Source organism: Symsagittifera roscoffensis, chromosome 7 (genome assembly GCF_963678635.1).
Source record: "Symsagittifera roscoffensis chromosome 7, txSymRosc1.1, whole genome shotgun sequence".
NCBI lineage: Eukaryota > Metazoa > Xenacoelomorpha > Acoela > Convolutidae > Symsagittifera > Symsagittifera roscoffensis.
In genome coordinates, this window is record NC_087068.1 from 12,618,901 (window position 1) to 12,643,940 (window position 25,040).

Here is a 25,040-nt window from a genome sequence, read left to right on the forward strand (position 1 = left end):
GCTGGAACTAAGCTGGTCTTTTGAACAAATGTCAGCTACGCATCAAAAGGTACTCGAACCCTTGATCGTTGGATTAAAACTCCAACGCTCTACCGTTTGAGCAACCCGGGCTCAATGCTTAAGCTAGTCGTGAGTTTTTTCAAATACATGAAATCCGTACTTTGGAGCAGTAAATTTAAGATTTTTTTGCTAATAGGGTTTGTAGAATCTACTGATTCTTAGTTCTACCGAATGAGCTACTAAGGCTCAAAGGTTACGCTAGTCTTTCAAACCTTGTTTTTCGAATACATAGAGTTGATGCTTTGGAGCCTTAAATTGAAGAATAATGCGATCATAGCTTTTACAGCATCCTCTGATTCTGAGATTCAGTTTTTCTTGCTCTTGTAGAGGCTAAAATCATCAAGCTTTCGGTTAAATCAAACGCGCTAGACACTTGCGCCACGCAACATGCGAACAGTACAGAAGGTTGATTTTAGGCCAATCATTCAAGCTGGTTTTCTTTAAAAAAACTTGTTTTTGTGAGCCTGAAAATAATTGAGCATCCTAAAAAACTGAAAAATAACTGGCGTCTTGGGCCAAATTTGAGTGTTTAAATGGAAAAACTTTAGAAGTTTGTTGTCTTCGCCACACACGGGACTCGAATAATTCATCGTTGGATTGAAATTCCAACGCTCTATCGACTGAGCTAGCAAGGCTCAACAGTTAAGGTGGTCTTTCAACCCTTGTTTTCCAATGCATGAAGTCGATACTTTGGACCCTCAAAATAAAAACTACTGTGATCATAGCTTTTACAGAATCCTATGTTTCTGAGTTTCTTCTGTTTTTGCTCTTGGGTTAGCTTGAACCACCAAACTTTTGGTTAACAGTCGAACGCGGTAGCCGATTTTGACACGAGAGCTGCCTACTCACTATAGGTTGATTTTATTTCCATCATTCACTTTTTTTTCATAGAAAAACCTACATTTGAGAGCCTGGAAGTTATTAAGAATACTTAAAAACTCAGATATAAACTCTGAAAGTAACTTGTGTTTTATTTTATAAGTTTTATTTTTATAAGAGAAAAGATTATTTTTGAGAGCCTGAAACTTATTAAGCATTCATAAACACTCTGTAAATAACTGGCGTTTTCAAAGAAGTCCGAGTGTTTCAAAAAAAATCAGTAGAAGAAATGATACTTCTCCCCACAAGGGACTCGAACCCTTGACCTTTGGCTTTAAAGTCTAGCGCTCTACCGACTGAGCTAGCAGGGCTGAAGGGCTGCGCTAGTCTTCAAATATAACTTTTCAAATTCAAGAATTCGAAGCGTTGGATCCTGAAAATAATAACAAAGTGTACATAATTTTTACAGCAATCTCTGATTTGAGGTTGAATCTCGTTCCTGGGTGGGCTTGAACCTTCAACCTTTCGGTTATCATCCGAAAGCGCTAGTCGATTGCGCCACAAGAGCTTAATAAAACGTGTCACTTGATTTTTTTTCTAGCTTTCTTCCATGAGAAAAATTTACTTTTGAGAGCCTGAAACTTCTTAAGCATTCATAAAATCTGAAAATAAGTGGCGTTTCCAAAGAAGTTCAAGTGTTTCAAAAAAAATTAATCGATGAAATGATACTCCGCCCCACAAGGGACTCGAACCCTTGACCGTTGGATTAAAAGTCCAACGCTCTACCGACTGAGCTAGCAGGGCTAAAAGATTCAGCTAGTCGTACAAACCTAATTTTTCAAATTCAAGAATTCGAAGCTGTGGCTCCTGAAATTAAAAACTTAGTGTACATATTTTTTGCAGCAATCTCTGATGTTGAGGTTCTTCTGTTCTCGCTTCTGGGTGGGCTTGACCCACCAACTTTTTGGTTAACAGGCGAACGTGCTAGCCGATTGCGCCACAAGAGGTCGATAACATGTGTCGGTTGATTTTTATGCATCATTCGAGCTTTGTTCTATGAGAAAAGTTTATTTTTGAGAGCCTGAAACTTATTAAGCAATCATGAAAACTCGGAAAATAACTGGCGTTTTCAAAGAAGTGCGATTTTTTCAAAAAATTTAATAGAAGAAATGTTACTTCTCCCCACAAGGGCCTCCAACTCTTGTCCTTTGGATGAAAAGTCCAACGCTCCACCGACTGAGCTATCAGGGCTCAAAGGTTATGCTAGTCTTTCAAACCTATTTTTTCAAGTTCAAGAATTCGAAGCGTTGGATCCTGAAATTATTAACTTAGTGTACATATTTTTTGCAGCAGTCTCTGATTTTGAGTTTCTACTGTTCTCGCTCCTGGGTGGGTTTGAACCACCAATCTTTCGGTTAACAGCCGAACGCGCTAGCCGATTGCTCCACAAGAGTTCGATAAATTGTGTAGGTTGGTTTTTTATGCATCATTCGAGCTTTGTTCTATGAGAGAAGTTTAATTTTGAGAGCCTGAAACTTATTAAGTGTTCATGAAAACTCGGAAAATAACTGGCGTTTTCAAAGAAGTTCGAGTGTTTCAAAAAAAACTAATAGAAGAAATGATTCTTCGCACCACAAGGTACTCGAACCCTTCACCGTTGGTTTAATAGTCTGACGCTCTACCGACTGAGCTAGCAGGGCTCAAAGATGCAGCTAGTCTTACAAACCTAATTTTTAAAATTCATCAAATTCAAGAATTCGAAGCTGTGGATCTTGAAATTGATAACTTAGTGCGCACATTTTTTGCAGCAATCTCTGATTTTGAGATTCTCCTGTTCTCGCTCCTGGGTGGGCTTGAACCACCAACCTTTCGGTTGACAGCCGAACGCGCTAGCCGCTTGCGCCACAAGAGCTCGATAATATGTGTCGGTTCATTTTTTATGCATCGTTCGAGCTTTGTTCTATGAGAAAAGTTTATTTTTGAGAGCCTGAAACTTATTAAGCAATCATGAAAACTCGGAAAATAACTGGCGTTTTCAAAGAAGTGCGATTGTTTCTAAAAATTTTACTAGAAGAATTGATACTTCTCCCCACAAGGGCCTCGAACTCTTGTCCTTTGGATTAAAAGTCCAATGCTCCACCGACTGAGCTATAAGAGCTCAAAGATTATGCTAGTTTTTCAAACCTATTTTTTCAAGTTCAAGAATTCGAAGCGTTGGATCCTGAAACTAATAACTAAGTGTACATATTTTTTTGCAGCAATCTATGATTTAGAGTTTCTACTGTTCTCGCTCCTGGGTTGGCTTGAACCACCAATCTTTCGGTCAACAGTCGAACGCGCTAGCCGATTGCGCCACAAGAGCTCGAGAACTTGTGTAGGTTGATTTTTTTATGCATCTTTCAAGCTTTGTTCTATGAAAAAAGTTTGTTTTTGAGAGCCTGAAACTTATTAAACTTTCATGAAAACTCGAAATATAACTGGCGTTTTCAAAGAAGTTGGAGTGTTTCAAAAAAAATTAATTGAATAAATGTTACTCCGCCCCACAAGGGACTCGAACCCTTGACCGTTGGATTAAAAGTCCAACGCTCTACCGACTGACCTAGCAGGGCTCAAATATTCAGCTAGTCTTACAAACCTAATTTTTCAAATTCATCAAATTCAAGAATTCGAAGCTGTGGACCCTGAAATTAACACCTTAGTGCACACATTTTTTGCAGCAATCTCTGATTTTCTGATTCTCATATTCTCGCTCCTGGGTGGGCTTGAACCACCAACCTTTCGGTTAACAGCCGAACGCGCTAGCCGATTGCGCCACAAGAGCTCGATAACATGTGTCGGTTGATTTTTTATGCATCATTCGAGTTTTGTTCTACAAGAAAAGTTTATTTTTGAGAGCCTTAAACTTATTAAGCAATCATGAAAACTCGGAAAAGTACTGGCGTTTCAAAGAAGTGCGATTGTTTCAAAAAATATAATAGAAGAATTGATACTTCTACCTACAAGGGCCTCGAAATCTTGTCCTTTGGATTTCAAGTCCAACGCTCCACCGACTGAGCTATCAGGGCTCAAAGATTATGCTAGTCTTTCAAACCTATTTTTTCAAATTCAAGAATTCGAAGCGTTGGATCCTGAAATTAAAAACTTAGTGTACATAGTTTTTGCAGAAATCTCTGATTTTGAGGTTCTACTGTTCTCGCTCCTGGGTGGGCTTGAACCACCAATCTTTCGGTTAACAGTCGAACGCGCTAGCCGATTGCGCCACAAGAGCTCGAGAACTTGTGTAGGTCGATTTTTTTATGCATCATTCAAGCTTTGTTCTTTGAAAAAAGTTTGTTTTTGAGAGCCTGAAACTTATTAAGCGTTCATGAAAACTCGGAATATAACTGGCGTTTTTAAAGAACTTCGAGTGTTCCAAAAAAATTAATTGAATAAATGTTACTCCGCCCCACAAGGGACTCGAACTCTTGACCGTTGGATTAAAAGTCCAACGCTCTACCGACTGAGCTAACAGGGCTCAAAGATTCAGCTAGTCTTACAAACCTAATTTTTCAAATTCAAGAATTCGAAGCTGTGGATCTTGAAATTAATAACTTAGTGCGCACATTTTTTGCAGCAATCTCTGATTTTGAGTTTCTACTGTTCTCGCTCCTGGGTGGGCTTGAACCACCAACCTTTCGGTTGACAGCCGAACGCGCTAGCCGATTGCGCCACATGAGCTCGAGAACTTGTGTAGGTCGATTTTTTTATGCATCATTCGAGCTTTGTTCTATGAGAAAAGTTTATTTTTGAGAGCCTGAAACTTATTAAGCAATCATGAAAACTCGGAAAATAACTGGCGTTTTCAAAGAAGTGCGATTGTTTCTAAAAATTTAATAGAAGAATTGATAGTTCTCCCCACAAGGGCCTCGAACTCTTGTCCTTTGGATTAAAAGTCTAACGCTCAACCGACTGAGCTATAAGAGCTTAAAGATTATGCTAGTCTTTCAAACCTATTTTTTCAAGTTCAAGAATTCGAAGCGTTGGATCCTGAAATTAATAACTTAGTGTACATATTTTTTGCAGCAATCTATGATTTTGAGTTTTTACTGTTCTCGCTTCTGGGTGGGCTTGAACCACCAATATTTCGGTCAACAGTCGAACGCGGTAGCCGATTGCGCCACAAGAGCTCGAGAACTTGTGTAGGTTGATTTTTTTATGCATCTTTCAAGCTTTGTTCTATGAAAAAAGTTTGTTTTTGAGAGCCTGAAACTTAATTAAGCTTTCATGAAAACTCGGAAAATAACTGGCGTTTTCAAAGAAGTGCGATTGTTTCTAAAAATTTAATAGAAGAATTGATACTTCTCCCCACAAGGGCCTCGAACTCTTGTCCTTTGGATTAAAAGTCTAACGCTCAACCGACTGAGCTATAAGAGCTCAAAGATTATGCTAGTCTTTCAAACCTATTTTTTCAAGTTCAAGAATTCGAAGCGTTGGATCCTGAATTTAATAACTTAGTGTACATATTTTTTGCAGCAATCTATGATTTTGAGTTTCTACTGTTCTCGCTTCTGGGTGGGCTTGAATCACCAATATTTCGGTCAACAGTCGAACGCGGTAGCCGATTGCGCCACAAGAGCTCGAGAACTTGTGTAGGTTGATTTTTTTATGCATCTTTCAAGCTTTGTTCTATGAAAAAAGTTTGTTTTTGAGAGCCTGAAACTTATTAAGCTTTCATGAAAACTCGGAAAATAACTGGCGTTTTCAAAGAAGTGCGATTGTTTCTAAAAATTTAATAGAAGAATTGATACTTCTCTCCACAAGGGCCTCGAACTCTTGTCCTTTGGATTAAAAGTCTAACGCTCCACCGACTGAGCCATAAGAGCTCAAAGATTATGCTAGTCTTTCAAACCTATTTTTTCAAGTTCAAGAATTCGAAGCGTTGGATCCTGAAACTAATAACTTAGTGTACATATTTTTTGCAGCAATCTATGATTTTGAGTTTCTACTGTTCTCGCTTCTGGGTGGGCTTGAACCACCAATATTTCGGTCAACAGTCGAACGCGGTAGCCGATTGCACCACAAGAGCTCGAGAACTTGTGTAGGTTGATTTTTTTATGCATCTTTCAAGCTTTGTTCTATGAAAAAAAGTTTGTTTTTGAGAGCCTGAAAATTATTAAGCTTTCATGAAAACTCGGAAAATAACTGGCGTTTTCAAAGAAGTGCGATTGTTTCTAAAAATTTAATAGAACAACTGATACTTCTCTCCACAAGGGCCTCGAACTCTTGTCCTTTGGATTAAAAGTCTAACGCTCCACCGACTGAGCTATAAGAGCTCAAAGATTATGCTAGTCTTTCAAACCTATTTTTTCAAGTTCAAGAATTCGAAGCGTTGGATCCTGAAACTAATAATTTAGTGTACATATTTTTTGCAGCAATCTATGATTTTGAGTTTCTACTGTTCTCGCTTCTGGGTGGGCTTGAACCACCAATATTTCGGTCAACAGTCGAACGCGGTAGCCGATTGCGCCACAAGAGCTCGAGAACTTGTGTAGGTTGATTTTTTTATGCATCTTTCAAGCTTTGTTCTATGAAAAAAGTTTGTTTTTGAGAGCCTGAAACTTAATTAAGCTTTCATGAAAACTCGGAAAATAACTGGCGTTTTCAAAGAAGTGCGATTGTTTCTAAAAATTTAATAGAAGAATTGATACTTCTCCCCACAAGGGCCTCGAACTCTTGTCCTTTGGATTAAAAGTCTAACGCTCAACCGACTGAGCTATAAGAGCTCAATGATTATGCTAGTCTTTCAAACCTATTTTTTCAAGTTCAAGAATTCGAAGCGTTGGATCCTGAAATTAATAACTTAGTGTACATGTTTTTTGCAGCAATCTATGATTTTGAGTTTCTACTGTTCTCGCTTCTGGGTGGGCTTGAACCACCAATATTTCGGTCAACAGTCGAACGCGGTAGCCGATTGCGCCACAAGAGCTCGAGAACTTGTGTAGGTTGATTTTTTTATGCATCTTTCAAGCTTTGTTCTATGAAAAAAGTTTGTTTTTGAGAGCCTGAAACTTATTAAGCTTTCATGAAAACTCGGAAAATAACTGGCGTTTTCAAAGAAGTGCGATTGTTTCTAAAAATTTAATAGAAGAATTAATACTTCTCTCCACAAGGGCCTCGAACTCTTGTCCTTTGGATTAAAAGTCTAACGCTCCACCGACTGAGCTATAAGAGCTCAAAGATTATGCTAGTCCTTCAAACCTATTTTTTCAAGTTCAAGAATTCGAAGCGTTGGATCCTGAAACTAATAACTTAGTGTACATATTTTTTGCAGCAATCTATGATTTTGAGTTTCTACTGTTCTCGCTTCTGGGTGGGCTTGAACCACCAATATTTCGGTCAACAGTCGAACGCGGTAGCCGATTGCGCCACAAGAGCTCGACAACTTGTGTAGGTTGATTTTTTTATGCATCTTTCAAGCTTTGTTCTATGAAAAAAGTTTGTTTTTGAGAGCCTGAAACTTATTAAGCTTTCATGAAAACTCAGAATATAACTGGCGTTTTCAAAGAAGTTGGAGTGTTTCAAAAAAAATTAATTGAATAAATGTTACTCCGCCCCACAAGGGACTCGAACCCTTGACCGTTGGATTAAAAGTCCAACGCTCTACCGACTGAGCTAGCAGGGCTCAAATATTCAGCTAGTCTTACAAACCTAATTTTTCAAATTCAAGAATTCGAAGCTGTGGATCCTGAAATTAACACCTTAGTGCACACATTTTTTGCAGCAATCTCTGATTTTCAGATTCTCATATTCTCGCTCCTGGGTGGGCTTGAACCACCAACCTTTCGGTTAACAGCCGAACGCGCTAGCCGATTGCGCCACAAGAGCTCGATAACATGTGTCGGTTGATTTTTTTATGCATCATTCAAGCTTTGTTCTATGAAAAAAGTTTGGTTTTGAGAGCCTGAATTTTCTTAAGCGTTCATGAAAACTCAGAAAATAACTGGCTTTTTCAAAGAAGTTCGAGTGTTTCAAAAAAAATTAATTGAATAAATGTTAATCCGCCCCACAAGGGACTCGAACCCTTGACCGTTGGATTAAAAGTCCAACGCTCTACCGACTGAGCTAGCAGGGCTCAAAGATTATGCTAGTCTTGCAAACCTATTTTTTCAAATTCAAGAATTCGAAGCGTTGGATCCTGAAATTAATAACTTAGTGTACATATTTTTTGCAGCAATCTCTGATTTTGAGGTTCTACTGTTCTCGCTCCTGGGTGGGCTTGAACCACCAATCTTTCGGTTGACAGTCGAACGCGCTAGCCGATTGCGCCACAAGAGCTCCAGAACTTGTGTAGGTTGATTTTTTTATGCATCATTCAAGCTTTGTTCTATGAAAAAAGTTTGGTTTTGAGAGCCTGAATTTTCTTAAGCGTTCATGAAAACTCAGAAAATAACTGGCTTTTTCAAAGAAGTTCGAGTGTTTCAAAAAAAATTAATTGAATAAATGTTAATCCGCCCCACAAGGGACTCGAACCCTTGACCGTTGGATTAAAAGTCCAACGCTCTACCGACTGAGCTAGCAGGGCTCAAAGATTATGCTAGTCGTTCAAACCTATTTTTTCAAATTCAAGAATTCGAAGCGTTGGATCCTGAAATTAATAACTAGTGTACATATTTTTTGCAGCAATCTCTGATTTTGAGGTTCTACTGTTCTCGCTCCTGGGTGGGCTTGAACCACCAATCTTTCGGCTAACAGTCGAACACGCTAGCCGATTGCGCCTCAAGAGCTCGAGAACTTATGTAGGTCGATTTTTTTATGCATCATTCAAGCTTTGTTCTATGAAAAAAGTTTGTTTTTGAGAGCCTGAAACTTATTAAGCGTTCATGAAAACTCGGAATATAACTGGCGTGTTCAAAGAAGTTCGAGTGTTTCAAAAAAATTAATTGAATAAATGTTACTCCGCCCCACAAGGGACTCGAACCCTTGACCGTTGGATTAAATGTCCAACGCTCTACCGACTGAGCTAGCAGGGCTCAAAGATTCAGCTAGTCTTACAAACCTAGTTTTTCGAATTCATCAAATTCAAGAATTCGAAGCTGTGGATCCTGAAATTAATAACTTAGTGCACACATTTTTTGCAGCAATCTCTGCTTTTCAGATTCTCATGTTCTCGCTCCTGGGTGGGCTTGAACCACCAACCTTTCGGTTAACAGCCGAACGCGCTAGCCGATTGCGCCACAAGAGCGCGATAACATGTGTCGGTTGATTTTTTATGGATCATTCGAGCTTTGTTCTATGAGAAAAGTTTATTTTTGAGAGCCTGAAACTTATTAAGCAATCATGAAAACTCGGAAAATAACTGGCGTTTCAAAGAAGTGCGATTGTTTCAAAAAGTATAATAGAAGAATTGATACTTCTCCCTACAAGGGCCTCGAACTCTTGTCGTTTATTCAACAAGAAAGGTTGGTGGTTCAAGCTCTTGAATTACAAGTTCAACGCTCCACCGACTGAGCTATCAGGGCTCAAAGATTATGCTAGTCTTTCAAACCTATTTTTTCAAATTCAAGAATTCGAAGCGTTGGATCCTGAAATTAAAAACTTAGTGTACATATTTTTTGCAGCAATCTCTGCTTTTCAGATTCTCATGTTCTCGCTCCTGGGTGGGCTTGAACCACCAACCTTTCGGTTAACAGCCGAACGCGCTAGCCGATTGCGCCACAAGAGCTCGATAACATGTGTCGGTTGATTTTTTATGCATCATTCGAGCTTTGTTCTATGAGAAAAGTTTATTTTTGAGAGCCTGAAACTTATTAAGCAATCATGAAAACTCGGAAAATAACTGGCGTTTCAAAGAAGTGCGATTGTTTCAAAAAGTATAATAGAAGAATTGATACTTCTCCCTACAAGGGCCTCGAACTCTTGTCGTTTGGATTAAAAGTCCAACGCTCTACCGACTGAGCTAGCAGGGCTCAAATATTCAGCTAGTCTTACAAACCTAATTTTTCAAATTCATCAAATTCAAGAATTCGAAGCTGTGGATCCTGAAATTAACACCTTAGTGCACACATTTTTTGCAGCAATCTCTGTTTTTCAGATTCTCATATTCTCGCTCCTGGGTGGGCTTGAACCACCAACCTTTCGGTTAACAGCCGAACGCGCTAGCCGATTGCGCCACAAGAGCTCGATAACATGTGTCGGTTGATTTTTTATGCATCATTCGAGTTTTGTTCTACAAGAAAAGTTTATTTTTGAGAGCCTTAAACTTATTAAGCAATCATGAAAACTCGGAAAATAACTGGCGTTTCAAAGAAGTTCGAGTGTTTCAAAAAAAATTAATTGAATAAATGTTACTCCGCCCCACAAGGCCCTCGAACCCTTGACCGTTGGATTTCAAGTCCAACGCTCCAACGACTGAGCTATCAGGGCTCAAAGATTATGCTAGTCTTTCAAACCTATTTTTTCAAATTCAAGAATTCGAAGCGTTGGATCCTGAAATTAATAACTTAGGTAATATATTTTTTGCAGCAATCTCTGATTTTGAGGTTTTACTGTTCTCGCTCCTGGGTGGGCTTGAACCACCAATCTTTCGGTTGACAGTCGAACGCGCTAGGCGATTGCGCCACAAGAGCTCCAGAACTTGTGTAGGTTGATTTTTTTATGCATCATTCAAGCTTTGTTCTATGAAAAAAGTTTGGTTTTGAGAGCCTGAATTTTCTTAAGCGTTCATGAAAACTCAGAAAATAACTGGCTTTTTCAAAGAAGTTCGAGTGTTTCAAAAAAAATTAATTGAATAAATGTTACTCCGCCCCACAAGGGACTCGAACCCTTGACCGTTGGATTAAATGTCCAACGCTCTACCGACTGAGCTAGCAGGGCTCAAAGATTATGCTAGTCTTTCAAACCTATTTTTTCAAATTCAAGAATTCGAAGCGTTGGATCCTGAAATTAATAACTTAGTGTACATATTTTTTGCAGCAATCTCTGATTTTGAGGTTCTACTGTTCTCGCTCCTGGGTGGGCTTGAACCACCAATCTTTCGGCTAACAGTCGAACGCGCTAGCCGATTGCGCCTCAAGAGCTCGAGAACTTGTGTAGGTCGATTTTTTTATGCATCATTCAAGCTTTGTTCTATGAAAAAAAGTTTGTTTTTGAGAGCCTGAAACTTATTAAGCGTTCATGAAAACTCGGAATATAACTGGCGTGTTCAAAGAAGTTCGAGTGTTTCAAAAAAATTAATTGAATAAATGTTACTCCGCCCCACAAGGGACTCGAACCCTTGACCGTTGGATTAAAAGTCCAACGCTCTACCGACTGAGCTAGCAGGGCTCAAAGATTATGCTAGTCTTTCAAACATATTTTTTCAAATTCAAGAATTCGAAGCGTTGGATCCTGAAATTAATAACTTAGTGTACATATTTTTTGCAGCAATCTCTGATTTTGAGGTTCTACTGTTCTCGCTCCTGGGTGGGCTTGAACCACCAATCTTTCGGCTATCAGTCGAACACGCTAGCCGATTGCGCCTCAAGAGCTCGAGAACTTATGTAGGTCGATTTTTTTATGCATCATTCAAGCTTTGTTCTATGAAAAAAGTTTGTTTTTGAGAGCCTGAAACTTATTAAGCGTTCATGAAAACTCGGAATATAACTGGCGTGTTCAAAGAAGTTCGAGTGTTTCAAAAAAATTAATTGAATAAATGTTACTCCGCCCCACAAGGGACTCGAACCCTTGACCGTTGGATTAAATGTCCAACGCTCTACCGACTGAGCTAGCAGGGCTCAAAGATTCAGCTAGTCTTACAAACCTAGTTTTTCGAATTCATCAAATTCAAGAATTCGAAGCTGTGGATCCTGAAATTAATAACTTAGTGCACACATTTTTTGCAGCAATCTCTTCTTCTCAGATTCTCATGTTCTCGCTCCTGGGTGGGCTTGAACCACCAACCTTTCGGTTAACAGCCGAACGCGCTAGCCGATTGCGCCACAAGAGCTCGATAACATGTGTCGGTTGATTTTTTATGCATCATTCGAGCTTTGTTCTATGAGAAAAGTTTATTTTTGAGAGCCTGAAACTTATTAAGCAATCATGAAAACTCGGAAAATAACTGGCGTTTCAAAGAAGTGCGATTGTTTCAAAAAGTATAATAGAAGAATTGATACTTCTCCCTACAAGGGCCTCGAACTCTTGTCGTTTGGATTACAAGTCCAACGCTCCACCGACTGAGCTATCAGGGCTCAAAGATTATGCTAGTCTTTCAAACCTATTTTTTCAAATTCAAGAATTCGAAGCGTTGGATCCTGAAATTAACAACTTAGTGTACATATTTTTTGCAGCAATCTCTGCTTTTCAGATTCTCATGTTCTCGCTCCTGGGTGGGCTTGAACCACCAACCTTTCGGTTAACAGCCGAACGCGCTAGCCGATTGCGCCACAAGAGCTCGATAACATGTGTCGGTTGATTTTTTATGCATCATTCGAGCTTTGTTCTATGAGAAAAGTTTATTTTTGAGAGCCTGAAACTTATTAAGCAATCATGAAAACTCGGAAAATAACTGGCGTTTCAAAGAAGTGCGATTGTTTCAAAAAGTATAATAGAAGAATTGATACTTCTCCCTACAAGGGCCTCGAACTCTTGTCATTTGGATTAAAAGTCCAACGCTCTACCGACTGAGCTAGCAGGGCTGAAATATTCAGCTAGTCTTACAAACCTAATTTTTCAAATTCAAGAATTCGAAGCTGTGGATCCTGAAATTAACACCTTAGTGCACACATTTTTTGCAGCAATCTCTGTTTTTCAGATTCTCATATTCTCGCTCCTGGGTGGGCTTGAACCACCAACCTTTCGGTTAACAGCCGAACGCGCTAGCCGATTGCGCCACAAGAGCTCGATAACATGTGTCGGTTGATTTTTTATGCATCATTCGAGTTTTGTTCTACAAGAAAAGTTTATTTTTGAGAGCCTTAAACTTATTAAGCAATCATGAAAACTCGGAAAATAACTGGCGTTTCAAAGAAGTTCGAGTGTTTCAAAAAAAATTAATTGAATAAATGTTACTCCGCCCCACAAGGCCCTCGAACCCTTGACCGTTGGATTTCAAGTCCAACGCTCCAACGACTGAGCTATCAGGGCTCAAAGATTATGCTAGTCTTTCAAACCTATTTTTTCAAATTCAAGAATTCGAAGCGTTGGATCCTGAAATTAATAACTTAGGTAATATATTTTTTGCAGCAATCTCTGATTTTGAGGTTTTACTGTTCTCGCTCCTGGGTGGGCTTGAACCACCAATCTTTCGGTTGACAGTCGAACGCGCTAGGCGATTGCGCCACAAGAGCTCCAGAACTTGTTTAGGTTGATTTTTTTATGCATCATTCAAGCTTTGTTCTATGAAAAAAGTTTGTTTTTGAGAGCCTGAAACTTATTAAGCGTTCATGAAAACTCGGAATATAACTGGCGTGTTCAAAGAAGTTCGAGTGTTTCAAAAAAATTAATTGAATAAATGTTACTCCGCCCCACAAGGGACTCGAACCCTTGACCGTTGGATTAAATGTCCAACGCTCTACCGACTGAGCTAGCAGGGCTCAAAGATTCAGCTAGTCTTACAAACCTAGTTTTTTGAATTCATCTAATTCAAGAATTCGAAGCTGTGGATCCTGAAATTAACAACTTAGTGCACACATTTTTTTCCAGCAATCTCTGCTTTTCAGATTCTCATGTTCTCGCTCCTGGGTGGGCTTGAACCACCAACCTTTCGGTTAACAGCCGAACGCGCTAGCCGATTGCGCCACAAGAGCTCGATAACATGTGTCGGTTGATTTTTTATGCATCATTCGAGCTTTGTTCTTTGAGAAAAGTTTATTTTTGAGAGCCTGAAACTTATTAAGCAATCATGAAAACTCGGAAAATAACTGGCGTTTCAAAGAAGTGCGATTGTTTCAAAAAGTATAATAGAAGAATTGATACTTCTCCCTACAAGGGCCTCGAACTCTTGTCATTTGGATTAAAAATCCAACGCTCTACCGACTGAGCTAGCAGGGCTGAAATATTCAGCTAGTCTTACAAACCTAATTTTTCAAATTCAAGAATTCGAAGCTGTGGATCCTGAAATTAACACCTTAGTGCACACATTTTTTGCAGCAATCTCTGTTTTTCAGATTCTCATATTCTCGCTCCTGGGTGGGCTTGAACCACCAACCTTTCGGTTAACAGCCGAACGCGCTAGCCGATTGCGCCACAAGAGCTCGATAACATGTGTCGGTTGATTTTTTATGCATCATTCGAGTTTTGTTCTACAAGAAAAGTTTATTTTTGAGAGCCTTAAACTTATTAAGCAATCATGAAAACTCGGAAAATAACTGGCGTTTCAAAGAAGTTCGAGTGTTTCAAAAAAAATTAATTGAATAAATGTTACTCCGCCCCACAAGGCCCTCGAACCCTTGACCGTTGGATTTCAAGTCCAACGCTCCAACGACTGAGCTATCAGGGCTCAAAGATTATGCTAGTCTTTCAAACCTATTTTTTCAAATTCAAGAATTCGAAGCGTTGGATCCTGAAATTAATAACTTAGGTAATATATTTTTTGCAGCAATCTCTGATTTTGAGGTTTTACTGTTCTCGCTCCTGGGTGGGCTTGAACCACCAATCTTTCGGTTGACAGTCGAACGCGCTAGGCGATTGCGCCACAAGAGCTCCAGAACTTGTTTAGGTTGATTTTTTTATGCATCATTCAAGCTTTGTTCTATGAAAAAAGTTTGTTTTTGAGAGCCTGAAACTTATTAAGCGTTCATGAAAACTCGGAATATAACTGGCGTGTTCAAAGAAGTTCGAGTGTTTCAAAAAAATTAATTGAATAAATGTTACTCCGCCCCACAAGGGACTCGAACCCTTGACCGTTGGATTAAATGTCCAACGCTCTACCGACTGAGCTAGCAGGGCTGAAAGATTCAGCTAGTCTTACAAACCTAGTTTTTTGAATTCATCTAATTCAAGAATTCGAAGCTGTGGATCCTGAAATTAACAACTTAGTGCACACATTTTTTTCCAGCAATCTCTGCTTTTCAGATTCTCATGTTCTCGCTCCTGGGTGGGCTTGAACCACCAACCTTTCGGTTAACAGCCGAACGCGCTAGCCGATTGCGCCACAAGAGCTCGATAACATGTGTCGGTTGATTTTTTATGCATCATTCGAGCTTTGTTCTTTGAGAAAAGTTTATTTTTGAGAGCCTGAAACTTATTAAGCAATCATGAAAACTCGGAAAATAACTGGCGTTTCAAAGAAGTGCGATTGTTTCAAAAAGTATAATAGAAGAATTGATACTTCTCCCTACAAGTGCCTCGAACTCTTGTCGTTTGGATTACAAGTCCAACGCTCCACCGACTGAGCTATCAGGGCTCAAAGATTATGCTAGTCTTTCAAACCTATTTTTTCAAGTTCAAGAATTCTAAGCGTTGGATCCTGAAATTAATAACTTAGTGTACATATTTTTTGCAGCAATCTCTGATTTTGAGGTTCTACTGTTCTCGCTCCTGTGTGGGCTTGAACCACCAATCTTTCGGCTAACAGTCGAACGCGCTAGCCGATTGCGCCTCAAGAGCTCGAGAACTTGTGTAGGTCGATTTTTTTATGCATCATTCAAGCTTTGTTCTATGAAAAAAGTTTGTTTTTGAGAGCCTGAAACTTATTAAGCGTTCATGAAAACTAGGAATATAACTGGCGTGTTCAAAGAAGTTCGAGTGTTTCAAAAAATTTAATTGAATAAATGTTACTCCGCCCCACAAGGGACTCGAACCCTTGACCGTTGGATTAAATGTCCAACGCTCTACCGACTGAGCTAGCAGGGCTCAAAGATTCAGCTAGTCTTACAAACCTAGTTTTTTGAATTCATCTAATTCAATAATTCGAAGCTGTGGATCCTGAAATTAACAACTTAGTGCACACATTTTTTGCAGCAATCTCTGCTTTTCAGATTCTCATGTTCTCGCTCCTGGGTGGGCTTGAACCACCAACCTTTCGGTTAACAGCCGAACGCGCTAGCCGATTGCGCCACAAGAGCTCGATAACATGTGTCGGTTGATTTTTTATGCATCATTCGAGCTTTGTTCTATGAGAAAAGTTTATTTTTGAGAGCCTGAAACTTATTAAGCAATCATGAAAACTCGGAAAATAACTGGCGTTTCAAAGAAGTGCGATTGTTTCAAAAAGTATAATAGAAGAATTGATACTTCTCCCTACAAGTGCCTCGAACTCTTGTCGTTTGGATTACAAGTCCAACGCTCCACCGACTGAGCTATCAGGGCTCAAAGATTATGCTAGTCTTTCAAACCTATTTTTTCAAGTTCAAGAATTCTAAGCGTTGGATCCTGAAATTAATAACTTAGTGTACATATTTTTTGCAGCAATCTATGATTTTGAGTTTCCACTGTTCTCGCTCCTGGGTGGATTTGAACCACCAATCTTTCGGTTAACAGTCGAACGCGCTAGCCGATTGCGCCACAAGAGCTGGAGAAATTTTGTAGGTTGATTGTTTTATGCAATATTCAAGCTTTGTTCTATGAAAAAAGTTTGTTTTTGAGAGCCTGAAACTTATTAAGCGTTCATGAAAACTGGGATTTTAACTGGCGTTTTCAAAGAAGTTCGAGTGTTTCAAAAAAAATTAATTGAATAAATGTTACTCCGCCCCACAAGGGACTCGAACCCTTGACCGTTGGATTAAAAGTCTAACGCTCTACCGACTGAGCTCGCAGGGCTCAAAGATTCAGCTAGTCTTACAAACCTATTTTATCAAATTCAAGAATTCGAAGCTGTGGATTCTGAAATTAACAACTTAGTTCACACATTTTTTGCAGCAATCTCTCCTTTTCAGATGCTCATATTCTCGCTCCTGGGTGGGCTTGAACCACCAACCTTTCGGTTAACAGTCAAACGCGCTAGCCGATTGCGCCACAAGAGCTCGATAAATTGTGAAGGTTGATTTTTCTATGCATCATTCGAGCTTTGTTCTATGAGAAAAGTTTATTTTTGAGAGCCTGAAACTTATTAAGCAATCATGAAAACTCGGAAAATAACTGGCGTTTCAAAGAAGTGCGATTGTTTCAAAAAATATAATAGAAGAATTGATACTTCTCCCTACAAGGGCCTCGAACTCTTGTCCTTTGGATTACAAGTCCAATGCTCCACCGACTGAGCTTTCAGGGCTCAAAGGTTAGGCTAGTCTTTCAAACCTATTTTTTCAAGTTTAATAACTCTAAGCGTTGGATCCTGAAATTAATAACTTAGTGTACATATTTTCTGCAGCAATCTATGATTTTGAGTTTCTACTGTTCTCGCTCCTGGGTGGATTTGAACCACCAATCTTTCGGTTAACCATCGAACGCGCTAGCCGATTGCGCCACAAGAGCTTGAGATCTTGTGTAGGTTGATTTTTTTATGCATCATTCAAGCTTTGTTCTATGAAAAAAGTTTGGTTTTGAGAGCCTGAGTTTTCTTAAGCGTTCATGAAAACTCAGAAAATAACTGGCTTTTTCAAAGAAGTTCGAGTGTTTCAAAAAAATTAATTGAATAAATGTTACTCCGCCCCACAAGGGACTCGAACCCTTGACCGTTGGATAAAAAGTCCAACGCTCTACCGACTGAGCTAGCAGGGCTCAAAGAATCAGCTAGTCTTATAAACCTATTTTTTTAAATTCAAGAATTCGAAGCGTTGGATCCTGAAATTAATAACTTAGTGTACATATTTTTTGCAGCAATCTCTGATTTTGAGGTTCTACTGTTCTCGCTCCTGGGTGGGCTTGAACCACCAATCTTTCGGCTAACAGTCGAACGCGCTAGCCGATTGCGCCTCAAGAGCTCGAGAACTTGTGTAGGTCGATTTTTTTATGCATCATTCAAGCTTTGTTCTATGAAAAAAGTTTGTTTTTGAGAGCCTGAAACTTATTAAGCGTTCATGAAAACTCGGAATATAACTGGCGTGTTCAAAGAAGTTCGAGTGTTTCAAAAAGTATAATAGAAGAATTGATACTTCTCCCTACAAGGGCCTCGAACTCTTGTCGTTTGGATTACAAGTCCAACGCTCCACCGACTGAGCTATCAGGGCTCAAAGATTATGCTAGTCTTTCAAACCTATTTTTTCAAGTTCAAGAATTCTAAGCGTTGGATCCTGAAATTAATAACTTAGTGTACATTTTTTTTGCAGCAATCTATGATTTTGAGTTTCTACTGTTCTCGCTCCTGGGTGGATTTGAACCACCAATCTTTCGGTTAACAGTCGAAAGCGCTAGCCGATTGCGCCACAAGAGCTCGAGAAATTTTGTAGGTTGATTGTTTTATGCAATATTCAAGCTTTTTTCTATGAAAAAAGTTTGTTTTTGAGAGCCTGAAACTTATTAAGCGTTCATGAAAACTCGGATTTTAACTGGCGTTTTCAAAGAAGTTCGAGTGTTTCAAAAAAAAATTAATTGAATAAATATTACTCCGCCCCACAAGGGACTCGAACCCTTGACTGTTGGATTTAAAGTCTAACGCTCTACCGACTGAGCTAGCAGGGCTCAAAAATTCAGCTAGTCTTACAAACCTATTTTATCAAATTCAAGAATTCGAAGCTGTGGATTCTGAAATTAACAACTTAGTTCACACATTTTTTGCAGCAATCTCTGATTTTCAGATTCTCATATTCTCGCTCCTGGGTGAGCTTGAACCACCAACCTTTCGTTTGACAGTCGAACGCGCTAGCCGATTGCGCCACAAGAGCTCGATAAATTGTGAAGGTTGATTTTTCTATGCATCATTCGAGCTTTGTTCTATGAGAAAAGTTTATTTTTGAGAGCCTGAAACTTATTAAGCAATCATGAAAACTCGGAAAATAACTGGCGTTTCAAAGAAGTGCGATTGTTTCAAAAAATATAATAGAAGAATTGATACTTCTCCCTACAAGGGCCTCGAACTCTTGTCCTTTGGATTACAAGTCCAATGCTCCACCGACTGAGCTTTCAGGGCTCAAAGGTTATGCTAGTCTTTCAAACCTATTTTTTCAAGTTCAATAACTCTAAGCGTTGGATCCTGAAATTAATATATTAGTGTACATATTTTCTGCAGCAATCTATGATTTTGAGTTTCTACTGTTCTCGCTCCTGGGTGGATTTGAACCACCAATCTTTCGGTTAACAGTCGAACGCGCTAGCCGATTGCGCCACAAGAGCTTGAGATCTTGTGTAGGTTGATTTTTTTATGCATCATTCAAGCTTTGTTCTATGAAAAAAGTTTGTTTTTGAGAGCCTGAAACTCATTAAGCGTTCATGAAAACTCGGAATTTAACTGGCGTTTTCAAAAAAGTTCGAGTGTTTCAAAAAAAATTAATGAATAAATGTTATACCGCCCCACAAGGGACTCGAACCCTTGACCGTTGGATTAAAAGTCCAACGCTCTACCGACTGAGCTAGCAGGGCTCAAATATTCAGCTAGTCTTACAAACCTAATTTATCAAATGCAAGAATTCGAAGCTGTGGATTCTGAAATTAACAACTTAGTGCACACATTTTTTGCAGCAATCTCTGATTTTCAGATTCTCATATTCTCGCTCCTGGGTGGGCTTGAACCACCAACCTTGCGGTTAACAGTCGAACGCGCTAGCCGATTGCTCCACAAGAGCTCGATAACATGTGTCGGTTGATTTTTTATGCATCATTCGAGCTTTGTTCTATGAGAAAGGTTTATTTTTGAGAGCCTGAAACTTATTAAGCAATCATGAAAACTCGGAAAATAATTGGCGTTTCAAAGAAGTGCGATTGTTTCAAAAAATTTAATAGAAGAATTGATACTTCTCCCTACAAGGGCCTCGAACTCTTGTCGTTTGGATTATAAGTCCAACGCTCCACCGACTGAGCTATCAGGGCTCAAAGGTTATGCTAGTCTTTCAAACCTATTTTTTCAAATTCAAGAATTCGAAGCGTTGGATCCTGAAATTAATAACTTAGTGTACATATTTTTTGCAGCAATCTCTGATTTTGAGATTCTACTGTTATCGCTCCTGGGTGGGCTTGAACCACCAATCTTTCGGTTAACAGCCGAACGCGCTAGCCGATTGCTCCACAAGAGCTCGATAAATTGTGTAGGTTGATTTTTTTATGCATCATTCGAGCTTTGTTCTATGAGAAAAGTTTATTTTTGAGAGCCTGAAACTTATTAAGTATTCATGAAAACTCGGAAATTAACTGGCGTTTTCAAAGAAGTTCGAGTGTTTCAAAAAAAACTAATAGAGTAAATGATTCTTCGCACCACAAGGGACTCGAACCCTTCACCGTTGGATTAATAGTCTAACGCTCTACCGACTGAGCTAGGAGGGCTCAAAGAAGCAGCTAGTCTTACAAACCTAATTTTTCAAATTCATCAAATTCAAGAATTCGAAGCTGTGGATCCTGAAATTAATAAATTAGTGCACATATTTTTTTGCAGCATTCTCTGATTTTGAGATTCTCATATTCTCGCTCCTGGGTGAGCTTGAACCACCAACCTTTCGGTTGAAAGTCGAACGCGCTAGCCGATTGCGCCACAAGAGCTCGATAAATTGTGAAGGTTGATTTTTCTATGCATCATTCGAGCTTTGTTCTATGAGAAAAGTTTATTTTTGAGAGCCTGAAACTTATTAAGCAATCATGAAAACTCGGAAATTAACTGGCGTTTTCAAAGAAGTTCGAGTGTTTCAAAAAAAACTAATAGAGTAAATGATTCTTCGCACCACAAGGGACTCGAACCCTTCACCGTTGGATTAATAGTCTAACGCTCTACCGACTGAGCTAGGAGGGCTCAAAGAAGCAGCTAGTCTTACAAACCTAATTTTTCAAATTCATCAAATTCAAGAATTCGAAGCTGTGGATCCTGAAATTAATAAATTAGTGCACATATTTTTTTGCAGCATTCTCTGATTTTGAGATTCTCATATTCTCGCTCCTGGGTGAGCTTGAACCACCAACCTTTCGGTTGAAAGTCGAACGCGCTAGCCGATTGCGCCACAAAAGCTCGATAAATTGTGAAGGTTGATTTTTCTATGCATCATTCGAGCTTTGTTCTATGAGAAAAGTTTATTTTTGAGAGCCTGAAACTTATTAAGCAATCATGAAAACTCGGAAAATAACTGGCGTTTCAAAGAAGTGCGATTGTTTCAAAAAATATAATAGAAGAATTGATACTTCTCCCTACAAGGGCCTCGAACTCTTGTCCTTTGGATTACAAGTCCAATGCTCCACCGACTGAGCTTTCAGGGCTCAAAGGTTATGCTAGTCTTTCAAACCTATTTTTTCAAGTTCAATAACTCTAAGCGTTGGATCCTGAAATTAATAACTTAGTGTACATATTTTCTGCAGCAATCTATGATTTTGAGTTTCTACTGTTCTCGCTCCTGGGTGGATTGGAACCACCAATCTTTCGGTTAACAGTCGAACGCGCTAGCCGATTGCGCCACAAGAGCTTGAGATCTTGTGTAGGTTGATTTTTTTATGCATCATTCAAGCTTTGTTCTATGAAAAAAGTTTGTTTTTGAGAGCCTGAAACTTATTAAGCGTTCATGAAAACTCGGAATTTAACTGGCGTTTTCAAAAAAGTTCGAGTGTTTCAAAAAAAATTAATGAATAAATGTTATACCGCCCCACAAGGGACTCGAACCCTTGACCGTTGGATTAAAAGTCCAACGCTCTACCGACTGAGCTAGCAGGGCTCAAAGATTCAGCTAGTCTTACAAAACTAATTTATCAAATGCAAGAATTCGAAGCTGTGGATTCTGAAATTAACAACTTAGTGCACACATTTTTTGCAGCAATCTCTGATTTTCAGATTCTCATATTCTCGCTCCTGGGTGGGCTTGAACCACCAACCTTGCGGTTAACAGTCGAACGCGCTAGCCGATTGCTCCACAAGAGCTCGATAACATGTGTCGGTTGATTTTTTATGCATCATTCGAGCTTTGTTCTATGAGAAAGGTTTATTTTTGAGAGCCTGAAACTTATTAAGCAATCATGAAAACTCGGAAAATAACTGGCGTTTCAAAGAAGTGCGATTGTTTCAAAAAATATAATAGAAGAATTGATACTTCTCCCTACAAGGGTCTCGAACTCTTGTCGTTTGGATTATAAGTCCAACGCTCCACCGACTGAGCTATCAGGGCTCAAAGGTTATGCTAGTCTTTCAAACCTATTTTTTCAAATTCAAGAATTCGAAGCGTTGGATCCTGAAATTAATAACTTAGTGTACATATTTTTTTGCAGCAATCTCTGATTTTGAGATTCTCATATTCTCGCTCCTGGGTGAGCTTGAACCACCAACCGAGAAGTATCATTCAAGCTTTGTTCTATGAAAAAAGTTTGTTTTTGAGAGCCTGAAACTTATTAAGCGTTCATGAAAACTCGGAATTTAACTGGCGTTTTCAAAAAAGTTCGAGTGTTTCAAAAAAAATTAATGAATAAATGTTATACCGCCCCACAAGGGACTCGAACCCTTGACCGTTGGATTAAAAGTCCAACGCTCTACCGACTGAGCTAGCAGGGCTCAAAGATTCAGCTAGTCTTACAAACCTAATTTATCAAATGCAAGAATTCGAAGCTGTGGATTCTGAAATTAACAACTTAGTGCACACATTTTTTGCAGCAATCTCTGATTTTCAGATTCTCATATTCTCGCTCCTGGGTGGGCTTGAACCACCAACCTTGCGGTTAACAGTCGAACGCGCAAGCCGATTGCTCCACAAGAGCTCGATAACATGTGTCGGTTGATTTTTTATGCATCATTCGAGCTTTGTTCTATGAGAAAGGTTTATTTTTGAGAGCCTGAAACTTATTAAGCAATCATGAAAACTCGGAAAATAACTGGCGTTTCAAAGAAGTGCGATTGTTTCAAAAAATATAATAGAAGAATTGATACTTCTCCCTACAAGGGCCTCGAACTCTTGTCGTTTGGATTATAAGTCCAACGCTCCACCGACTGAGCTATCAGGGCTCAAAGGTTATGCTAGTCTTTCAAACCTATTTTTTCAAATTCAAGAATTCGAAGCGTTGGATCCTGAAATTAATAACTTAGTGTACATATTTTTTGCAGCAATCTCTGATTTTGAGATTCTACTGTTCTCGCTCCTGGGTGGGCTTGAACCACCAATCTTTCGGTTAACAGCCGAACGCGCTAGCCGATTGCTCCACAAGAGCTCGATAAATTGTGTAGGTTGATTTTTTTATGCATCATTCGAGCTTTGTTCTATGAGAAAAGTTTATTTTTGAGAGCCTGAAACTTATTAAGTATTCATGAAAACTCGGAAATTAACTGGCGTTTTCAAAGAAGTTCGAGTGTTTAAAAAAAAACTAATAGAGTAAATGATTCTTCGCACCACAAGGGACTCGAACCCTTCACCGTTGGATTAATAGTCTAACGCTCTACCGACTGAGCTAGGAGGGCTCAAAGAAGCAGCTAGTCTTACAAACCTAATTTTTCAAATTCATCAAATTCAAGAATTCGAAGCTGTGGATCCTGAAATTAATAAATTAGTGCACATATTTTTTTGCAGCATTCTCTGATTTTGAGATTATCCTGTTCTCGCTCCTAGGTGGGCTTGAACCACCAACCTTTCGGTTAACAGCCGAACGCGCTATTCGATTGCGCCACAAGAGATCGATAACATGTTTCGGTTGATTTTTTATGCATCATTCGAGCTTTGTTCTTTGAGAAAAGTTTTTTGTTGAGAGCCTGAAACATATTAAGCATTCACAAGAACTCTGAAAATAACTGGCGCTTTCAAAGAATTTCGATTGTTTCAAAAAACATTAATAGAAGAAAGGTTACTTCGCCCCACTAGGGACTCGAACCCTTGACCGTTGGATTAAAAGTCCAACGCTCTACCGACTGAGCTATCAGGGCTCAAAGATTATGCTAGTATTTCAAACTTTTTTTTTTTCAAATTCAAGAATTCGAAGCGTTGGATCCTGAAATTAATAACTTAGTGTACATGTTTTTTGCAGCAATCTCTGATTTTGAGGTTCTAGTGTTCTCGCTCCTGGGTGGGCTTGATCCACCAATCTTGCGGTTAACAGCCGAAAGCGCTAGCCGATTGCTCCACACGAGCTCGATAAATTGTGTAGGTTGATTTTTTTATGCATCTTTTGAGCTTTGTTCTATCAGAAAAGTTTATTTTTGAGAGCCTGAAACTTATTAAGTATTTATGAAAACTCGGAAAATTACCGGCCTTTTCAAAGAAGTTCGAGTGTTTCAAAAAAACTAATAGAGGAAACGCTTCCTCGCACCACAAGGGACTCGAACCCTTCACCGTTGGATTAATAGTCGACCGCTCTACCGACTGAGCTAGCAGGGCTCAAAGATTCAGCTAGTCTTACAAACCTAATTTATCAAATTCAAGAATTCGAAGCTGTGGATTCTGAAATTAACAACTTAGTGCACACATTTTTTGCAGCAATCTCTAATTTTCAGATTTTCATATTCTCGCTCCTGGGTGGGCTTGAACCACCAATCTTTCGGTTAACAGCCGAACGCGCTAGCCGATTGCTCCACATGAGCTCGATAAATTGTGTAGGTTGATTTTTTTATGCATCATTCCAACTTTGTTCTATGAGAAAAGTTTATTTTTGAGAGCCTGAAACATATTAAGCAATCATGAAAACTCGGAAATTAACTGGCGTTTTCAAAGAAGTTCGAGTGTTTCAAAAAAAACTAATAGAGTAAATGATTCTTCGCACCACAAGGGACTCGAACCCTTCACCGTTGGATTAATAGTCTAACGCTCTACCGACTGAGCTAGGAGGGCTCAAAGAAGCAGCTAGTCTTACAAACCTAATTTTTCAAATTCATCAAATTCAAGAATTCGAAGCTGTGGATCCTGAAATTAATAAATTAGTGCTCATATTTTTTGCAGCATTCTCTGATTTTGAGATTCTCTTGTTCTCGATCCTGGGTGGGCTTGAACCATCAACCTTTCGGTTGAAAGTCGAACGCGCTAGCCGATTGCGCCACAAGAGCTCGATAAATTGTGAAGGTTGATTTTTCTATGCATCATTCGAGCTTTGTTCTATGAGAAAAGTTTATTTTTGAGAGCCTGAAACTTATTAAGCAATCATGAAAACTCGGAAATTAACTGGCGTTTTCAAAGAAGTTCGAGTGTTTCAAAAAAAACTAATAGAGTAAATGATTCTTCGCACCACAAGGGACT

At 39.1% G+C, this 25,040-nt stretch overlaps 44 non-coding genes across 44 annotated transcripts; all 44 read right to left on the minus strand.

Moving 5' to 3' along the window:
* Positions 1-1,610: 1,610 nt before the first annotated feature.
* On the minus strand, positions 1,611-1,683 carry Trnak-uuu (transfer RNA lysine (anticodon UUU)). The gene has a single exon. It is a non-coding gene; the product is annotated as a tRNA-Lys (tRNA).
* Positions 1,684-2,717: 1,034 nt separating this feature from the next.
* Positions 2,718-2,791, minus strand: Trnad-guc (transfer RNA aspartic acid (anticodon GUC)). Its single transcript has one exon. It is a non-coding gene; the product is annotated as a tRNA-Asp (tRNA).
* Positions 2,792-3,415: 624 nt separating this feature from the next.
* Trnak-uuu (transfer RNA lysine (anticodon UUU)) lies at positions 3,416-3,488 on the minus strand. Its single transcript has one exon. It is a non-coding gene; the product is annotated as a tRNA-Lys (tRNA).
* Positions 3,489-3,626: 138 nt separating this feature from the next.
* Positions 3,627-3,700, minus strand: Trnan-guu (transfer RNA asparagine (anticodon GUU)). The gene has a single exon. It is a non-coding gene; the product is annotated as a tRNA-Asn (tRNA).
* A 373-nt stretch (positions 3,701-4,073) lies between these two features.
* On the minus strand, positions 4,074-4,147 carry Trnan-guu (transfer RNA asparagine (anticodon GUU)). Its single transcript has one exon. It is a non-coding gene; the product is annotated as a tRNA-Asn (tRNA).
* Positions 4,148-4,320: 173 nt separating this feature from the next.
* Positions 4,321-4,393, minus strand: Trnak-uuu (transfer RNA lysine (anticodon UUU)). The gene has a single exon. It is a non-coding gene; the product is annotated as a tRNA-Lys (tRNA).
* Positions 4,394-4,522: 129 nt separating this feature from the next.
* Trnad-guc (transfer RNA aspartic acid (anticodon GUC)) lies at positions 4,523-4,596 on the minus strand. Its single transcript has one exon. It is a non-coding gene; the product is annotated as a tRNA-Asp (tRNA).
* Positions 4,597-7,467: 2,871 nt separating this feature from the next.
* Trnak-uuu (transfer RNA lysine (anticodon UUU)) lies at positions 7,468-7,540 on the minus strand. Its single transcript has one exon. It is a non-coding gene; the product is annotated as a tRNA-Lys (tRNA).
* A 129-nt stretch (positions 7,541-7,669) lies between these two features.
* On the minus strand, positions 7,670-7,743 carry Trnan-guu (transfer RNA asparagine (anticodon GUU)). The gene has a single exon. It is a non-coding gene; the product is annotated as a tRNA-Asn (tRNA).
* Positions 7,744-7,917: 174 nt separating this feature from the next.
* On the minus strand, positions 7,918-7,990 carry Trnak-uuu (transfer RNA lysine (anticodon UUU)). Its single transcript has one exon. It is a non-coding gene; the product is annotated as a tRNA-Lys (tRNA).
* A 129-nt stretch (positions 7,991-8,119) lies between these two features.
* On the minus strand, positions 8,120-8,193 carry Trnad-guc (transfer RNA aspartic acid (anticodon GUC)). Its single transcript has one exon. It is a non-coding gene; the product is annotated as a tRNA-Asp (tRNA).
* A 174-nt stretch (positions 8,194-8,367) lies between these two features.
* Positions 8,368-8,440, minus strand: Trnak-uuu (transfer RNA lysine (anticodon UUU)). The gene has a single exon. It is a non-coding gene; the product is annotated as a tRNA-Lys (tRNA).
* Positions 8,441-8,815: 375 nt separating this feature from the next.
* On the minus strand, positions 8,816-8,888 carry Trnak-uuu (transfer RNA lysine (anticodon UUU)). Its single transcript has one exon. It is a non-coding gene; the product is annotated as a tRNA-Lys (tRNA).
* A 138-nt stretch (positions 8,889-9,026) lies between these two features.
* On the minus strand, positions 9,027-9,100 carry Trnan-guu (transfer RNA asparagine (anticodon GUU)). The gene has a single exon. It is a non-coding gene; the product is annotated as a tRNA-Asn (tRNA).
* Positions 9,101-9,506: 406 nt separating this feature from the next.
* On the minus strand, positions 9,507-9,580 carry Trnan-guu (transfer RNA asparagine (anticodon GUU)). The gene has a single exon. It is a non-coding gene; the product is annotated as a tRNA-Asn (tRNA).
* A 382-nt stretch (positions 9,581-9,962) lies between these two features.
* On the minus strand, positions 9,963-10,036 carry Trnan-guu (transfer RNA asparagine (anticodon GUU)). The gene has a single exon. It is a non-coding gene; the product is annotated as a tRNA-Asn (tRNA).
* A 374-nt stretch (positions 10,037-10,410) lies between these two features.
* On the minus strand, positions 10,411-10,484 carry Trnad-guc (transfer RNA aspartic acid (anticodon GUC)). Its single transcript has one exon. It is a non-coding gene; the product is annotated as a tRNA-Asp (tRNA).
* Positions 10,485-10,658: 174 nt separating this feature from the next.
* Trnak-uuu (transfer RNA lysine (anticodon UUU)) lies at positions 10,659-10,731 on the minus strand. The gene has a single exon. It is a non-coding gene; the product is annotated as a tRNA-Lys (tRNA).
* A 377-nt stretch (positions 10,732-11,108) lies between these two features.
* Trnak-uuu (transfer RNA lysine (anticodon UUU)) lies at positions 11,109-11,181 on the minus strand. The gene has a single exon. It is a non-coding gene; the product is annotated as a tRNA-Lys (tRNA).
* Positions 11,182-11,557: 376 nt separating this feature from the next.
* Trnak-uuu (transfer RNA lysine (anticodon UUU)) lies at positions 11,558-11,630 on the minus strand. The gene has a single exon. It is a non-coding gene; the product is annotated as a tRNA-Lys (tRNA).
* A 138-nt stretch (positions 11,631-11,768) lies between these two features.
* Positions 11,769-11,842, minus strand: Trnan-guu (transfer RNA asparagine (anticodon GUU)). The gene has a single exon. It is a non-coding gene; the product is annotated as a tRNA-Asn (tRNA).
* A 373-nt stretch (positions 11,843-12,215) lies between these two features.
* On the minus strand, positions 12,216-12,289 carry Trnan-guu (transfer RNA asparagine (anticodon GUU)). Its single transcript has one exon. It is a non-coding gene; the product is annotated as a tRNA-Asn (tRNA).
* A 373-nt stretch (positions 12,290-12,662) lies between these two features.
* Trnan-guu (transfer RNA asparagine (anticodon GUU)) lies at positions 12,663-12,736 on the minus strand. The gene has a single exon. It is a non-coding gene; the product is annotated as a tRNA-Asn (tRNA).
* Positions 12,737-13,110: 374 nt separating this feature from the next.
* Trnad-guc (transfer RNA aspartic acid (anticodon GUC)) lies at positions 13,111-13,184 on the minus strand. The gene has a single exon. It is a non-coding gene; the product is annotated as a tRNA-Asp (tRNA).
* Positions 13,185-13,357: 173 nt separating this feature from the next.
* Positions 13,358-13,430, minus strand: Trnak-uuu (transfer RNA lysine (anticodon UUU)). Its single transcript has one exon. It is a non-coding gene; the product is annotated as a tRNA-Lys (tRNA).
* A 139-nt stretch (positions 13,431-13,569) lies between these two features.
* Positions 13,570-13,643, minus strand: Trnan-guu (transfer RNA asparagine (anticodon GUU)). Its single transcript has one exon. It is a non-coding gene; the product is annotated as a tRNA-Asn (tRNA).
* Positions 13,644-14,016: 373 nt separating this feature from the next.
* Positions 14,017-14,090, minus strand: Trnan-guu (transfer RNA asparagine (anticodon GUU)). The gene has a single exon. It is a non-coding gene; the product is annotated as a tRNA-Asn (tRNA).
* Positions 14,091-14,464: 374 nt separating this feature from the next.
* On the minus strand, positions 14,465-14,538 carry Trnad-guc (transfer RNA aspartic acid (anticodon GUC)). The gene has a single exon. It is a non-coding gene; the product is annotated as a tRNA-Asp (tRNA).
* A 173-nt stretch (positions 14,539-14,711) lies between these two features.
* Trnak-uuu (transfer RNA lysine (anticodon UUU)) lies at positions 14,712-14,784 on the minus strand. The gene has a single exon. It is a non-coding gene; the product is annotated as a tRNA-Lys (tRNA).
* A 139-nt stretch (positions 14,785-14,923) lies between these two features.
* On the minus strand, positions 14,924-14,997 carry Trnan-guu (transfer RNA asparagine (anticodon GUU)). The gene has a single exon. It is a non-coding gene; the product is annotated as a tRNA-Asn (tRNA).
* A 620-nt stretch (positions 14,998-15,617) lies between these two features.
* Trnak-uuu (transfer RNA lysine (anticodon UUU)) lies at positions 15,618-15,690 on the minus strand. Its single transcript has one exon. It is a non-coding gene; the product is annotated as a tRNA-Lys (tRNA).
* Positions 15,691-15,828: 138 nt separating this feature from the next.
* Positions 15,829-15,902, minus strand: Trnan-guu (transfer RNA asparagine (anticodon GUU)). The gene has a single exon. It is a non-coding gene; the product is annotated as a tRNA-Asn (tRNA).
* Positions 15,903-16,275: 373 nt separating this feature from the next.
* Positions 16,276-16,349, minus strand: Trnan-guu (transfer RNA asparagine (anticodon GUU)). The gene has a single exon. It is a non-coding gene; the product is annotated as a tRNA-Asn (tRNA).
* A 376-nt stretch (positions 16,350-16,725) lies between these two features.
* On the minus strand, positions 16,726-16,799 carry Trnan-guu (transfer RNA asparagine (anticodon GUU)). Its single transcript has one exon. It is a non-coding gene; the product is annotated as a tRNA-Asn (tRNA).
* A 621-nt stretch (positions 16,800-17,420) lies between these two features.
* On the minus strand, positions 17,421-17,493 carry Trnak-uuu (transfer RNA lysine (anticodon UUU)). The gene has a single exon. It is a non-coding gene; the product is annotated as a tRNA-Lys (tRNA).
* A 578-nt stretch (positions 17,494-18,071) lies between these two features.
* On the minus strand, positions 18,072-18,145 carry Trnan-guu (transfer RNA asparagine (anticodon GUU)). The gene has a single exon. It is a non-coding gene; the product is annotated as a tRNA-Asn (tRNA).
* A 377-nt stretch (positions 18,146-18,522) lies between these two features.
* On the minus strand, positions 18,523-18,596 carry Trnad-guc (transfer RNA aspartic acid (anticodon GUC)). Its single transcript has one exon. It is a non-coding gene; the product is annotated as a tRNA-Asp (tRNA).
* A 374-nt stretch (positions 18,597-18,970) lies between these two features.
* Trnan-guu (transfer RNA asparagine (anticodon GUU)) lies at positions 18,971-19,044 on the minus strand. The gene has a single exon. It is a non-coding gene; the product is annotated as a tRNA-Asn (tRNA).
* A 173-nt stretch (positions 19,045-19,217) lies between these two features.
* Positions 19,218-19,290, minus strand: Trnak-uuu (transfer RNA lysine (anticodon UUU)). Its single transcript has one exon. It is a non-coding gene; the product is annotated as a tRNA-Lys (tRNA).
* Positions 19,291-20,326: 1,036 nt separating this feature from the next.
* On the minus strand, positions 20,327-20,400 carry Trnae-uuc (transfer RNA glutamic acid (anticodon UUC)). The gene has a single exon. It is a non-coding gene; the product is annotated as a tRNA-Glu (tRNA).
* Positions 20,401-20,786: 386 nt separating this feature from the next.
* Positions 20,787-20,860, minus strand: Trnae-uuc (transfer RNA glutamic acid (anticodon UUC)). The gene has a single exon. It is a non-coding gene; the product is annotated as a tRNA-Glu (tRNA).
* A 621-nt stretch (positions 20,861-21,481) lies between these two features.
* On the minus strand, positions 21,482-21,554 carry Trnak-uuu (transfer RNA lysine (anticodon UUU)). The gene has a single exon. It is a non-coding gene; the product is annotated as a tRNA-Lys (tRNA).
* Positions 21,555-22,308: 754 nt separating this feature from the next.
* Trnak-uuu (transfer RNA lysine (anticodon UUU)) lies at positions 22,309-22,381 on the minus strand. The gene has a single exon. It is a non-coding gene; the product is annotated as a tRNA-Lys (tRNA).
* A 1,283-nt stretch (positions 22,382-23,664) lies between these two features.
* On the minus strand, positions 23,665-23,737 carry Trnak-uuu (transfer RNA lysine (anticodon UUU)). The gene has a single exon. It is a non-coding gene; the product is annotated as a tRNA-Lys (tRNA).
* Positions 23,738-25,040: the final 1,303 nt, after the last annotated feature.